This window comes from Microplitis mediator, chromosome 7 (genome assembly GCF_029852145.1).
Source record: "Microplitis mediator isolate UGA2020A chromosome 7, iyMicMedi2.1, whole genome shotgun sequence".
In the NCBI taxonomy this organism is placed as follows: Eukaryota; Metazoa; Arthropoda; class Insecta; order Hymenoptera; family Braconidae; genus Microplitis; species Microplitis mediator.
The window spans coordinates 476,716-489,657 of NC_079975.1; the positions used below are offsets into that span (position 1 = coordinate 476,716).

Consider the following 12,942-nt stretch of genomic DNA (forward strand, 5'->3'; position numbering starts at 1 on the left):
ATCGCTTCGCACGATCATGTCTCCTCTCGCCCAATTTCACTCTTATTACATTTACCTGTATACACATATGTATGCTCGCATGTATATACTTGCGTGCACTCTGCGCACTGTACCTCCGTAATGTATAATTTATATTAATGATCTGATTCAACTGCGTATACTTGTGGAACTAAATTGGCTAAATTATTTAGTTGATTAAAATTTTTATCTTCTCAATTTTCATTTAAAGTTTATTCAATTTTTGTAATTTATTAATAAATATAGCTGTTTATAGGGTTACAAATTATCTAGTTAATTTTTAACATACACTGCAAAAAGAGCGGTGTTAAAAATGGACTCAATTTAACTCCGCCCGGTGTAAAAATGAAATTACACCGGTGTAGGAGGAGTAATACACCGGTGTTAAAAATACCGGTGTTAAATCAGGGTAACCGGTGTAAAAGTGGAGTAAAACCGGTGTAAAAGCGGAGTAATGCTGGTGTAAAAGCGGGGTAAATTGCTTCCGCTTGGATTATTAACTTTAAAGATCATAAAACACAAAAAATGTCAGTTCTTTATGAATATTAATAAAAAATATCATTTATTAACAAGTATAGTGATCGAGTCAGTAAAAATATTCACAAAATTAAATATTTTAACACCGGTCTAGAATATTTACACCGGTGGCGGCGTTATTTTAACACCGGTACAGAATATTTACACCGGTGGCGGCGTTATTTTTACACCGCTTTCGGGGGTAAATTTAACACCGATTATTTTAACACCTACACCGCTTGGACTTACCCCGGTGATTTTTAACATATGGAGCCAGTCAAATAATTAAGAAATTTCGTTTTAACGAGTGGAGATGCAACTTGAGATTTTTAATTAATTCTTGCTACGAAAATTAGAGTCAAATAATTGTTTTTTAATTTTTTATTAGTTAAATAGAAGTGAATTTAAAGATTTTAGTAATTTAATTGATAATGACATTAAGTAAATTATTTTGTTCGATTTTGAGATTCGAAAATTTTGATAATGGAGAATTAGTATAAAATAAGGTTTTACTATCGAATATATATGGATCGACATTAATGTATTAGTCATAAAAGATGTCATACTATTTTTAAAATATATAATTAATGTAAGTAGAACTCGATTTCCCTTGAGATTTATATTTAAGCATCCGATTATTATTATTTTTTATCTTTGAAAGGATAAATTTTCAGAGATTGAAGCATTGATGGGCTGGAGGATGGAAAACTGGTGGATTAACGTCAGAAATAGGTGGCGAGGAAAGGATTACTGTCGATTAAATCGACATGGAACTTATTGATGATATCTATAAGTGGAATTGTCGGAAAAGAGAAGATTGGACGTTGGTACGACAACGAGTTGGGAGAACGGTTTAGTTGTATTTCAAGCATAGTCGAATATATATAAAAGCGAAGGAGCTGAGGGAAAGATTATTTGAAATCGCGTTGGGACATAATCCGCTTTTCGTTCAACCAACGTTCACCCGGCGCATATCACAATATATAAAGCCCGATGATATATCTCACGCATCGATGAGTATCTCTCCCGATCGAGCGGTATAAATTTTATCTTTTCAGTCATATTCTACCCTTATAAATTTTTTCAGAATTTATTCGAGAGAAAATTGCATTTTGTTAAAAAAAAAAAAAGTGGACAGGTGAAATTTACATTTTAATTTTTCGGTTACGGTGAAAGTAAAAGCCAGAAGGGAGATGAAAATATTTACTATGCGTAATACGAAATTGATATGAACGAATTTGTAGCCATTGGATGGGAGAAAATAAATAAACAATGATGATAAAATAAAATAATAAAATAAAATAAAGGGAAGAAGCAGAAATGACGTGATAAAATCGTGGAATTTCGACAGAGTACCATCTAGTCGGCATACAAAAACATTTTGATGCTTCTTTCGAATACTAATCCACCCTCAAGTGTGTCTGATGCCAGTGGAAACTCAAAAATAAAAAAATTCACACGAACTTCCCCCATTTACATAAAAATATACAGCGCGTGATTTCGTGAGACGTGAATCGTTTCCAACCGTATAAATATATATAAGATATCTACATATATATACCTATATTTTTACTACGTATACTTATGATTTTAAGTATATGTATGTAGATATATGTGGTCGTGTGTTTAAGACTTTTGAGTGCATGTGATTATGTCCGCGTCATTTCGAGGTGTGAAGGTGTGCAAAAATTATTATGCGTGCTTGCAATTGTGCTGTACCCGTTTTTAAAATATATTCTCATTAATATTTAGCAAAAAAAAAAAAAAAAGTTTCACTGCTAAAAGTTTAAAAATTATTATCGTTTATAGTTGAAAAATTTTTTTAAAATTGCATTCCAGTTGACAATCGTAGGATTTATTTTTATTCGGGATATCCAAGTAAATATATAAGAAAACCATAGCTTAAGGTGGTCATTCGAAAGGAAATTTAATTTTCTACAACTTTGAACTCGGTATAAAATACTTTAAAGTAAATAGTTTTGAAGATAAAGCGATTTGAAGTCTGAAAAACTTGTAGTCTGGTGAAATTGTTTAAACGGCTGTAACTTTTGGACAATTGATTTAACGATGATCCTTTTTACAGGTACCAAAGTTGTAGATAATTAAATTTCCATTCAAATGGTCATTTTTCTCATTAATTCCAATGATTTAAATTTAATTATCTCAAAATACGTGATTAAATAAATTTCAATGAAAGTAGAAAAATAAATAAAAATATTTTGGTGCCTCAGGCAGCAATAAAGAGTCTACTTTGTAGTTTCAGTACTCTTTGTGAGTATATTGAGAACCAAAAGTATCACAATGATCCCAGATGGACAGAGAAAAGCCCCGAGGACAAACGGCGTTCTCTATTTTTTTATCAAAAAATAAATCACAATCCCTCTCTATCATCTTATCCAAAATTACTCCTGAACCGGGTGTTTCATAAGCAGCATTTTGCCCAAATCAATACGCATGTTTAATGCATTTTTAAAAAATAAAAAAATTTAAGGGCATTTGCGAATATCAGAATAGGGTGTAACCGTCTCCGTCTCCGTTTTGTATATATATACATACATAAATCGGGCTTAAAAGTTACGACAGTTGAGCACGCCACACTGGCAACAACAACGCCCTGGATATTTCCAGCTCAAACACGTGTGCTTGTACATTTACCTTTGATCTCCAGACCTTTGTAATATACACTTTGTCTAATTCACATTTCATTATTATTATTATCATCATTTACTTTTTAATCCTCGAACTTTAATAATGCACCCAATCTACTCGTTACATTAATCACCGCTTCATCAATTGTTTCTATTAAGCGTTAAAAAAAAAAAGAAAAAATGCACAATAGACAATAAGCTATGGTGGTTAATTTAATTACAAGTTGTTAGACAAAACGTGATGTTAAATTAGTACATAAAATTATAAGACACATGGAGGGATAGAAGCAAGTCTGGGGGCATAGAATGAGGGAATATAGTTTTAACCTAGTGTAGCAATTACCCTAAAGCTATGCATCACAATTAATTCGTAATTAAATCCCCGCGACAGAGAATGAGGGCGTGGTACACGCAACCTGGCAGTCTGTAGTCGCTTGTGTAGTCTATTCTGTTCGGTTAGAGGTAGAAAGAGAGAGAGAGAGGATGGATAGATGGATGGATGGATGGATAGATGACTGGAGGAAAAGAGGAGAGACGAGAATGAGAGAACAAAAGAGAGTGTTTAAGAGTGAGAGAGACGGTGACTAAGGGAGAGAATTAAAGATTGAGTGGGTGGGTAAAGCGTATTATAGAACCTATGGTGACAGCCGGAAATAAAGGGACGGCTCTCTGCATTAACGTAACGCTCGGTCAAAGGGTTGCTTTCTCGTTTGTCTCTTATTGCTCTCCTGTATTATTATATATATATAAGAGCACTAATATACCGTTCGGTATAACTTCTCGAGAGGGCTACAGTGTGGCTCTAAAGACATAGGGGTCGTCGACAATGTGACAGCACTAAATTGCCATTTATCGGACCGCGAAAACTCCGTGACTCAGTTTGGCCGAAGTCAGTTAACGTATCGAGCTCCGTTACAAACTCCGACATATCGATTTATTGACATTTGGATTTTTATTATTGAACTCGGTGTGTTATCTTAAGTCACTTGTTTCATTATTTTATTTTATTAGTGTTTACTCATGTTTTAGCTATTTAAATATTTAGATAACTTGATAGTCGTTATAATTTTTAAACTCGATAAAATTTTTTTTTGTGATAGACACATAAATTGTATGTAAATATTTCACAACATTTATTATTTTTTGATAATTTATTGTCGTAAAAAAAATTAAAAAACTAGTAATTACACGGAAAAAAATAAACTTTGAAAATTAGTGTTTGAAATTATAACCCGGAACCCGGGTGTCAATATAAGGAATTTTAACATTCAAAATAATAAATTTTATAATACGTGTCATCATTTTTCTAAGGATCAGTCACGATTTTTAAAGTTCAAATAGTAATTTTTCTTACAAAGACAATAAATTTTCATACACTGTAAAAAATTCGCGGAGTGAATGAATTTTTAATTATTCACTCTCCGCGGAGTGAAATTCACTCCGCACGGGAGTTTTCGCGGAGTAGATAATTTTTTATTAATTTAGTCCCTCCGGAGTGAAATTCACTTCGGAGCGGAGTTTTGAAAATATTATTAATAAAATATAACTCCACATAATAAAATCGAAGTAAAAATTCGCGTATTACATTATTGATCAGCTGATATGCACACACATACACACATACATATTTAGGCACACACGCGCATTCGCACACACACGCACGCACAAATTTGTACACACGCACAAATTTGCCCACATTTTCACACACGCACAAATTTGCCCACATTTTCACACACGCACAAATTTGCACACACGCACACATTTGCACACACCCAAACACACACATGCACGCAAACACACACTCGCACACACACACATTGTTTAGCAGTTTCATATAAATTAATATAAATTTATTTAAGTATTAAAACTCCGGACCGGAGTGAATTGGGAGTGAAATAAAATCCGCGTCACTCCGCAATCACTCCGCTAAAAAAAAACTCCCAATTCACTTCGCATGCGGAGTGATTTTTTTTTAAACTCCGGAACTCCGAGTGGCGGAGTGAATTCGGATTTTATTTCACTCCCAATTCACTCCGGATTTTTTACAGTGTACTTATCTTGTAATTATTAACATTTTAATCATAAATAAAAAAATTACTACTTAGAATGATAGTATTTACTAATCACTTTATCATTATGTAACTTGTCGTTCTCGATTTATATAGTTCATTTTTTTCCGTGTAATAAATTTAACACACGAAATTATTGTCGCATTTAATACTTTCTAGTGATTTCTTTCTACAATGAATAATTATTCTGAATACAAATTTTTATTTTAAATAAATTAATAATCATCAAAGGCTCCGTAAAAAATGATTAATTAATATAACAATAAAAATCTATTGATGATTTAAATTTAAATATCTATTTACGTAGAAGTAGATTTAATTAAAATGATAAATTAAATTTGTATGACCGTGACGTATTATATATGATAGAGCGTACAAGTTTGCAGAGACCAGGTGTTCATGAAAGCCAAAATACAATGTTCAATATATTGAATTTAATGAAGCGACTCGAAAATATGATTACACGCTTGGCTCTTCATGTCACTCAGCTTCATTTAAAATACCTCATTATTGTTATAACTTATAAATAATACCTTTTCTGTTCATCATAGCGCGATAACGCTGTTACGTCTAAAGTAAACATCCACACATCCACCTAATAGTACCAATACTTATACTAATATCACGATTTCTCGCTCTAATTTTATTCCGTCAATTTATCATTTTATGTTTCGACACTAAATAATATCTCAAATATTTATTTTAAAAATTATATGTAACTATTTTTCAATACTGGGTAAATTAAAATCATCAATCATGACTCCACTCTCTAACTAAAATTATAATAATTATTTTAAAAATAATGAAATTAATGAAACATTAAATAAAATGAGTTATAAATGTTTTACCTGATTATCTCATCAGATTAGATTAAAATAAATCCTCAAGTCTTGTTAGCAATATCTCTTAATCAACCTCAAGTTTAGCAATTAAACGTCACAGAACAGTATTTTATTTAAAACCACAAAATAAATTGAATTTGTAATTGTTTGCGACAGTGCACTTCACAAAAAAATAATTGCCGATTCGACACTTGTTATTATTTAAGATTCGTAAAGTTTTATACCGAGGTTGTAAAAATTACTTATTCATAGTGAATAAACTTGTCACACGGTTTTATCAATGGGTAAATAAATGTATGAATGCAATTGAATTGATTAAATGCGACGATGTGGCGGCAGAACGATGTTATGGTTTGATAAGTGGGAAAGAAATTGGAGTTTAATAAATTTCCGCATGAAAAAGCTTTTCAAGTTTCATTTTTATTATCATTGTTGTTGTTGTTTAATGATAATTACGATTGGCTTTGTTTTTACTCTTTTTTTTATTGTTAGTATGAACTAAATAGCAGAGTAGACACGCGAGAAATGCACGGTTGCTCGAACGCGTTACGCTTTTATCGATGCTGTGAGACACGCGCGCGCATGTTTTATAGACTCGCGTCCGCGTCGTCTATCCCGACGACAACACTATAAAGCTGTGTACGTCATATATATATAGATATATCTATATATGTTTGGTGTCTCCTTTTTTCTCACTTGCTTTATTATTCTGTACTCGGTCGGTTGGCATGGTATGAAAGCTCTGTATTCTGTATTCTATATTCTGTATTTTGTATTACATGGTACCGGCGAACGCGACTGCGTGGTGGTTTGTCCATTCTCACACTACACGTACCAATATAGTAGAGTAATATACATTACTGTCCTAAAAATTCAGTTGTAACCGCAGCAAGAATTCACGCATGTGCGATCACGTTGTGTGGATTATTCGCGTTCGACGTATTATACAACTGCGGGAGAACTCAGTTTTCATCTTTCTCTGAAAAGAAACCCAACGAATAAATATTCTGATGGAAAAACCTTTTCAATGTCATCTAAAACCCTTTTGTTGATTGAACTTTTCTTTATTTCACGTACATTTTTTATTTCAGGTTTAGTCGACTCACTTGACATTTTTTAAACTTTTTTTTTTAATTAATATTCAAAGCGATATTTTTTTTTTGTCAGAACAGAACAAGTCAACCCAGAGATTCATCTGCTTTTTTTTTTGTAAATTTGTCAATATATATTTTTAAAAAAATTTGTTTTCTATTTTCATAAATATTGAGGTTGAAAATTTGACTGGGTGCCACCTAGAATTTTCAAATTATTGTTATTATTAGAATTCAGGCTGAAAAATCATTTTATGATTTTTTTCTGTTGAAATGGAAGGGAATTTATAAGTTTCAGTGATAATTATTCAAATTTTCTATATATTTGTTGAAAAATTTAGTTTTCATTGAAAGTGAGGTTAGAAATGGAGTCCAGGGGTCACTTGAAAATTATGACTGCCCACAGCAAACACAAAATAATTTATATAAATATCTCACTTGAAATATAATTAAGAAATAATAAAGTAATTTTTTTTTGCTTGTGTAATCTCAAGTGTTAAATATTTAAAATATATTTTTCTTGTCAACCAGACGCCTTTGCAAAAAATTTCCAGCAGTCATGTCGCAGTGATTAAGATATTAATAACATAGTCTTGATTTCTTAATCGTTTGGCTTACATCCTCTCTCTTTCTATCGCTCTCGGCTCGTCTTACCCTCATTTTATTTAGCATTCTCCATTCTTCATCCTACATTCAATATTATATATTCGAATTTTTTTTCTTGTTCATTCTTCTCCTCGTGCTCTCGCTTTATCTTTTATTCTTGATTCTGTCGTCGTGAGAAGAGACTTCGACACAATTTTTATCTCCGCTCGTCAATCTTCTTGAGAGATTGATCCGCCAGCACTACACATTCATTTCAATTCCCTTTGGAAATACTTCAAGACTCAAGTACGAGTTGAAATGAATTCATAAACTACGACGAACAACAAAATATAAATATCCATCTATTAAAAAAAAAAAAAATAAATAGAGAGCTTGCCAACATATTTTTATTTTTATGTCCTCATTTCTGGAAACTTTTAATTTTCTTTTTAATTTTTTTTTTTATATTTTTTATAAAGTAAATCACACTCGTAGACGTGCTCAGTTTATCACAGCACCAGTATCGTGGTGTCTACTCGTTGGTATTCTTGTTAAATAACAACGATTAATGGTAACGACTCTCGTAATTTCACATGATGATAGTATTCTAGGGCAGAAACATAAAATTCCGAAGTTATATAGTCCTAGTTAAAGTACACAGTGTACAGTGTGTTAAGATACAATGTGCGGTAGAGAGAACAAGATACCGAATGAATTATTGTTTTTCCTAAAACACTAAAACTTCAGTTATCTCTGGCCCCTGTAGGCAACAGTAAGCGGCACTACTGCTAGAAAGAACAAGAAAACTTGAATTATATCGGCGAATAAACATTTAACCTCTTAAGTGTTTAAAACTTGTACCAAATAATGAATTGCATGGACATTTTTTAATATTAAAATTCACAGCTCTTGTATTTATGGAACATTTGGTTGACAAAATTTTCCAACGGAATAAAACCAAACAATTTATCGAGATTTGTATGTAGAGTTTCTATGGCGAATGCTTCACAAGTGACAAGAATCACACGGTTCCACTCAGTGTAAATGCTGTAGTAAATGCAGATAATGATCTATCTGCAGGCAACTAGCTCGACATTCAGTTAAAAATAAACATCCAGATGCATTCAAGTCACCAGCAGCCTGCAGGCACTCCACCAAATCGGAAATGCTGTCGTGACCACACTCCAACACAATGGACTTTCAGTCCGAAGTTCTCTTTCATTTATATTTCATCCGTACTCACATTTTCATAAATATATTTTTGATTTTACAGTGAACCTAAATGTCCTTTATCACTTCAATTCAAACTACATTAAGTTCAATAGAAAATAACTTTTCATCAGCAGTTAAATTTTATTTTTCCTCGTGATATTTTATTATAAGCTACTAATACTTCCACTCACTTCCGTCATGCATTTATAATTAACTTTTTGTTTAAAAAAACATCACCCTTATCTCGGATGTACTGTTTGCTTAACCAATAAATTATTGACTATTACTTTTAATAGGAATAATTAAAAATGTAATTTAGCATCCGGCTGGCGAAGATTATGAGCGTTATTACACAAGCAGCTTTATTAAAAAAAAAAAATTGACAATAATTGGATGAAAGGGTTCTTTTGCCCAAGACCATAAAAATTAATTTTCCATGGGCAAAAACACTTTTCTCATTGAGAAAAAATAATTATCCAAGTTAGCTCAAGATTTCTTATCATGCCCATAGCTCTCTAGCCCTTGGAGCCCGCTAATGTAATGACTTGCATAAAAATTTTCTTTGTTCTCAAATGATCTTTACATCTCCACTCAGCAGCCCCCAGTGTACATTTTCATATACGGAGCCTTTTGATTCGTATTTTTCATTTGAATGTTGAAAACACCATCGAAAGTTATGACGCAATGCTCGAAGAGCAACATTGTCACAAAAGTAATCATCAGAGTCCAAGTCCCTGATTCGCGCACGTTGACGGTGAGGTTCCCTTGTGAGACATAAGGATCCAACATCTAGTACATCCATCCAGAGTAGCAGCAGAGTTGCATCAAGCATCAGAGTCGGCATAAACAACGACTTTGACTCTTTCTCTTTATCTCAACGACTCTAGATTGAAGGAAGACGAGCTTGTACGTTTGTAGGTAATCAAAGGGATTTCGCGTGTGTCGTTGGATTCTCCAGTGTACTTATTGAAGCACACATACAGTTGGATAAAAGCAGTGCACTAATGTAGAAATGAGTCGAGTAGAGTAAAACAATTGTGTTCGGGACTTTGAAGTTTGTGCGCGCCTGACCCTGATGAAGCCGCGGGGTTTCTATTCTCACCCCTTTAAATCCCCGCAGAACCTATTTTAGCTTTTGTTTCTTCGAAGCCTCTCGTGCTGCGATAATGTCAAACGTCAAAGAGGGCTTTTAACTCGGCTAATTATTTGGTGATTTTCCTGGTTATTCTTTTTTAACAATCACTTACTATTTACGATGATGACAATTATGTAAAAAAGTTAAAAGAAGAAGCCGAGGGTTGAACTCGTTGCTGTTGAACTCGGTGGTCATCATTGAATATATGAAAACCCAGAGATACTTGGTTGCACTTTAATTTCCTTTGTGGGTTACACCGCCGAGAGTCTTCACTCCCTCACTTGGCTAATCAACCAAAAGGAATCTTCACAAGCATCACACACATCCACAACAGAGAGGGTACTTTTTCAACTGCTTCCCTTTTTACTCTGATTTTTTACCGCCACTTGTCGACGGTGATGTATATAAATGTGTGCTGTGTGAGGCTCATCTGATGGATGGCTTTACTTTTGCGATTTTATTTTTTTGTTTCTTTTAGTGGGTCTTGTTTTTTGCCCACAGCAACATCTCAATCTCATTGGATCTAGATGATGCACTTACGATGAATGTGAGCCACTTGTCGTGTAGGAAAATATGAGTCAGCTGCCAAGTCATCACTTTGATGACGAGTAATTAGTTGTTAGAAGTACATCGTAATATTACTTTGTGATGAAAACAGAACAGGGAAAATTACACTTTGTGGGCTACTTTATAGTTATTTATACTGAAAATGTAGACCCAGAGTGAGAGTATGGGCTCTCCATGCTGGAAGAGGGTTGGGTTTCGTATTATACTATACTATATATCTAGATATGTGGAAGATGTATGTGCGGACTGCGTAATGAGTTAACCCAATAGGGGGCGAATGGAAAGAGCGGTTGGCGCAAGCTCTCGTATCGCGAGCAGAGAATCCAATTACTATTTTCCCTTGTACGTAAATTCGATTGCGTATTATTTTCTCGATTCTTCTGTGTCACCAATCGCGCAACTTGGCTGATAGTGTGTGCCCGCGGATGCGGTTTTCGGCAGTGAGTGTGTGCTGCGGCCGATGAAGCTCGGGGTCAGGGAGCTGCGAGAGTGGTTGAGTGTATTGCGGGCTTTGGATAAAATAGATAAGTGAGTTTTGACTAACTAACCTTTTTAAATTTCAACTCTCGTGGTTGTTAAAGTACTGAAATTTATTTGTCGGATTACTTTTTTTTTATTTACTCCGAGTTCCGAAAATCGAATTAGGGGCGATCGGAGCAAGGCAATTTTCTAATTACTTAACCACCATTTTCTCATCATTCATTACTTTTTATGTATCTTTGCAATACATATATAATATCATGCAGCAGTGTAAAATAAATATAAATATATATATATAGATTTGAGTGATGAAAAAACTTTGAAAATCCATCTTTTTGTAACTCACCCTTTCAACTTCTCTCACCCTTCACCGCGTGTCTCATGTACTTGGGCGCCTTGCTAAAAAACACAAAAAAGGGTTGGTACTGTGTATAGAGAACGCGTGTAGTATAGGTAAGTAACGCAAGTAGTAACTCGCAGGGTGCAAGGGCCACCGCCGCTTTTGCACCCTCCCTCGTATTTCTTTTGCTTTTTTCTCCAGCCGCCTTCGCTCAGCTTTCTCACCACCCCCACACCTTCTCTGCACCATCTCCTCCACCAGCGCCCCTACATCATGGCCCTTCACTTTTTCTTCTTATTCTTTTTTTTTTTTTTGGTTTTTTTTTGCTCCCTTTCTCACGCACTCACACGCGTGTCGGCACGTCGATGAATTCTTTGATCCACACTGTAATTAGTTGGTGGCAGAGCTCTACCTCCCATCATTACCAACATATACAGATATATATATATATATATATATATATAAATATAAAAGGGGGTGGCAGCAAAAATGTTTGAGTGGCGATCAAAGTAGTGCTTTGCTGCTACTCATACGCTACTCATTTTTTCTTTTACATCTTTCTCGCTTTCCTGAGGTCTTATATGTCGCACTGAGGCTATACTTCATATGTATGTTTATATATATATAGAAGGGGGTTGACTAGAGTTTCGCAAAAGAAGGAATAGAAGGGTGTATGTGACTTTACGAATGCTGTTTACTACTCACCGACGACGAGCGAAACTTCACAGAAATTACATATATATATATATATATATATATATATATATATACATGGCTTAGCAACTACTTATGTGTATGTACATATATTCAGTGCATATATGATGATGCTTTGGAGTTTACCAGAAGCTTGGATAAACAACTATACGAAGATGATACACGGATTTTCAAAGAGGGTAAAAGCTTTAAGGAATATCTAAAGATTTAGTTTCATTTATTTTTCTTTTACACTCGAGCTATTTTATTAAATATCTTAATACGTATGTGACGTATTGTATTAGCTGTCTTTATGTTTTATGCTTAAGAAATTCAATTAATGTGGATTTTTAATCATCGTTTTGATAAACGCGAGGAGGGTAGATTAATTTTTGTTATTTATTATTGAATGGCGCTGTTTAATTAATTTTAATTGTCATTGTTTTGGTTGAGATTAAAGATTATCGAGCTGGTTGAGAGATTTATTGACCTGGGGTCAGAGAGCCTTGATAAGTTATTCAATAAAAAATATATATGTATAGGGGAGACCGGGGCAAGACGGCCCACCTAAGCCGGTTATTATTATTTGTGACTTTTAACCATCAAGTCAATTTACTCTTGTCCAACTTGAATTCAATTCACCAAAATTTTGGTGAAGCTCTTGAAAAAAAATTTTTTTTTTTTGGGGCAAGACGGCCCCCTCCGAAAAAAAATAAAAAAAAAATTTTTTTTTTTTAATTGTAAAA

The 12,942-nt window shown here is 33.7% G+C and overlaps 1 protein-coding gene across 2 annotated transcripts in view; it reads right to left on the minus strand.

Annotated features, from left to right (window-relative positions):
• Window positions 1–12,942, minus strand: part of LOC130671019 (frizzled-2-like) — a 67,801-nt gene that overhangs the window by 36,472 nt on the left and 18,387 nt on the right. Inside the window, exon 1 of one of the 2 annotated variants that reach the window (XM_057474693.1) lies at window positions 6,100–6,598. The exons of the other annotated variant lie outside the window; for it this stretch is intronic. The gene's annotated coding sequence lies outside the window, so the exon portion shown is untranslated. Of the gene's footprint in view, window positions 1–6,099; window positions 6,599–12,942 lie in introns of those variants that run through there. 2 annotated transcript variants of the gene reach the window in all.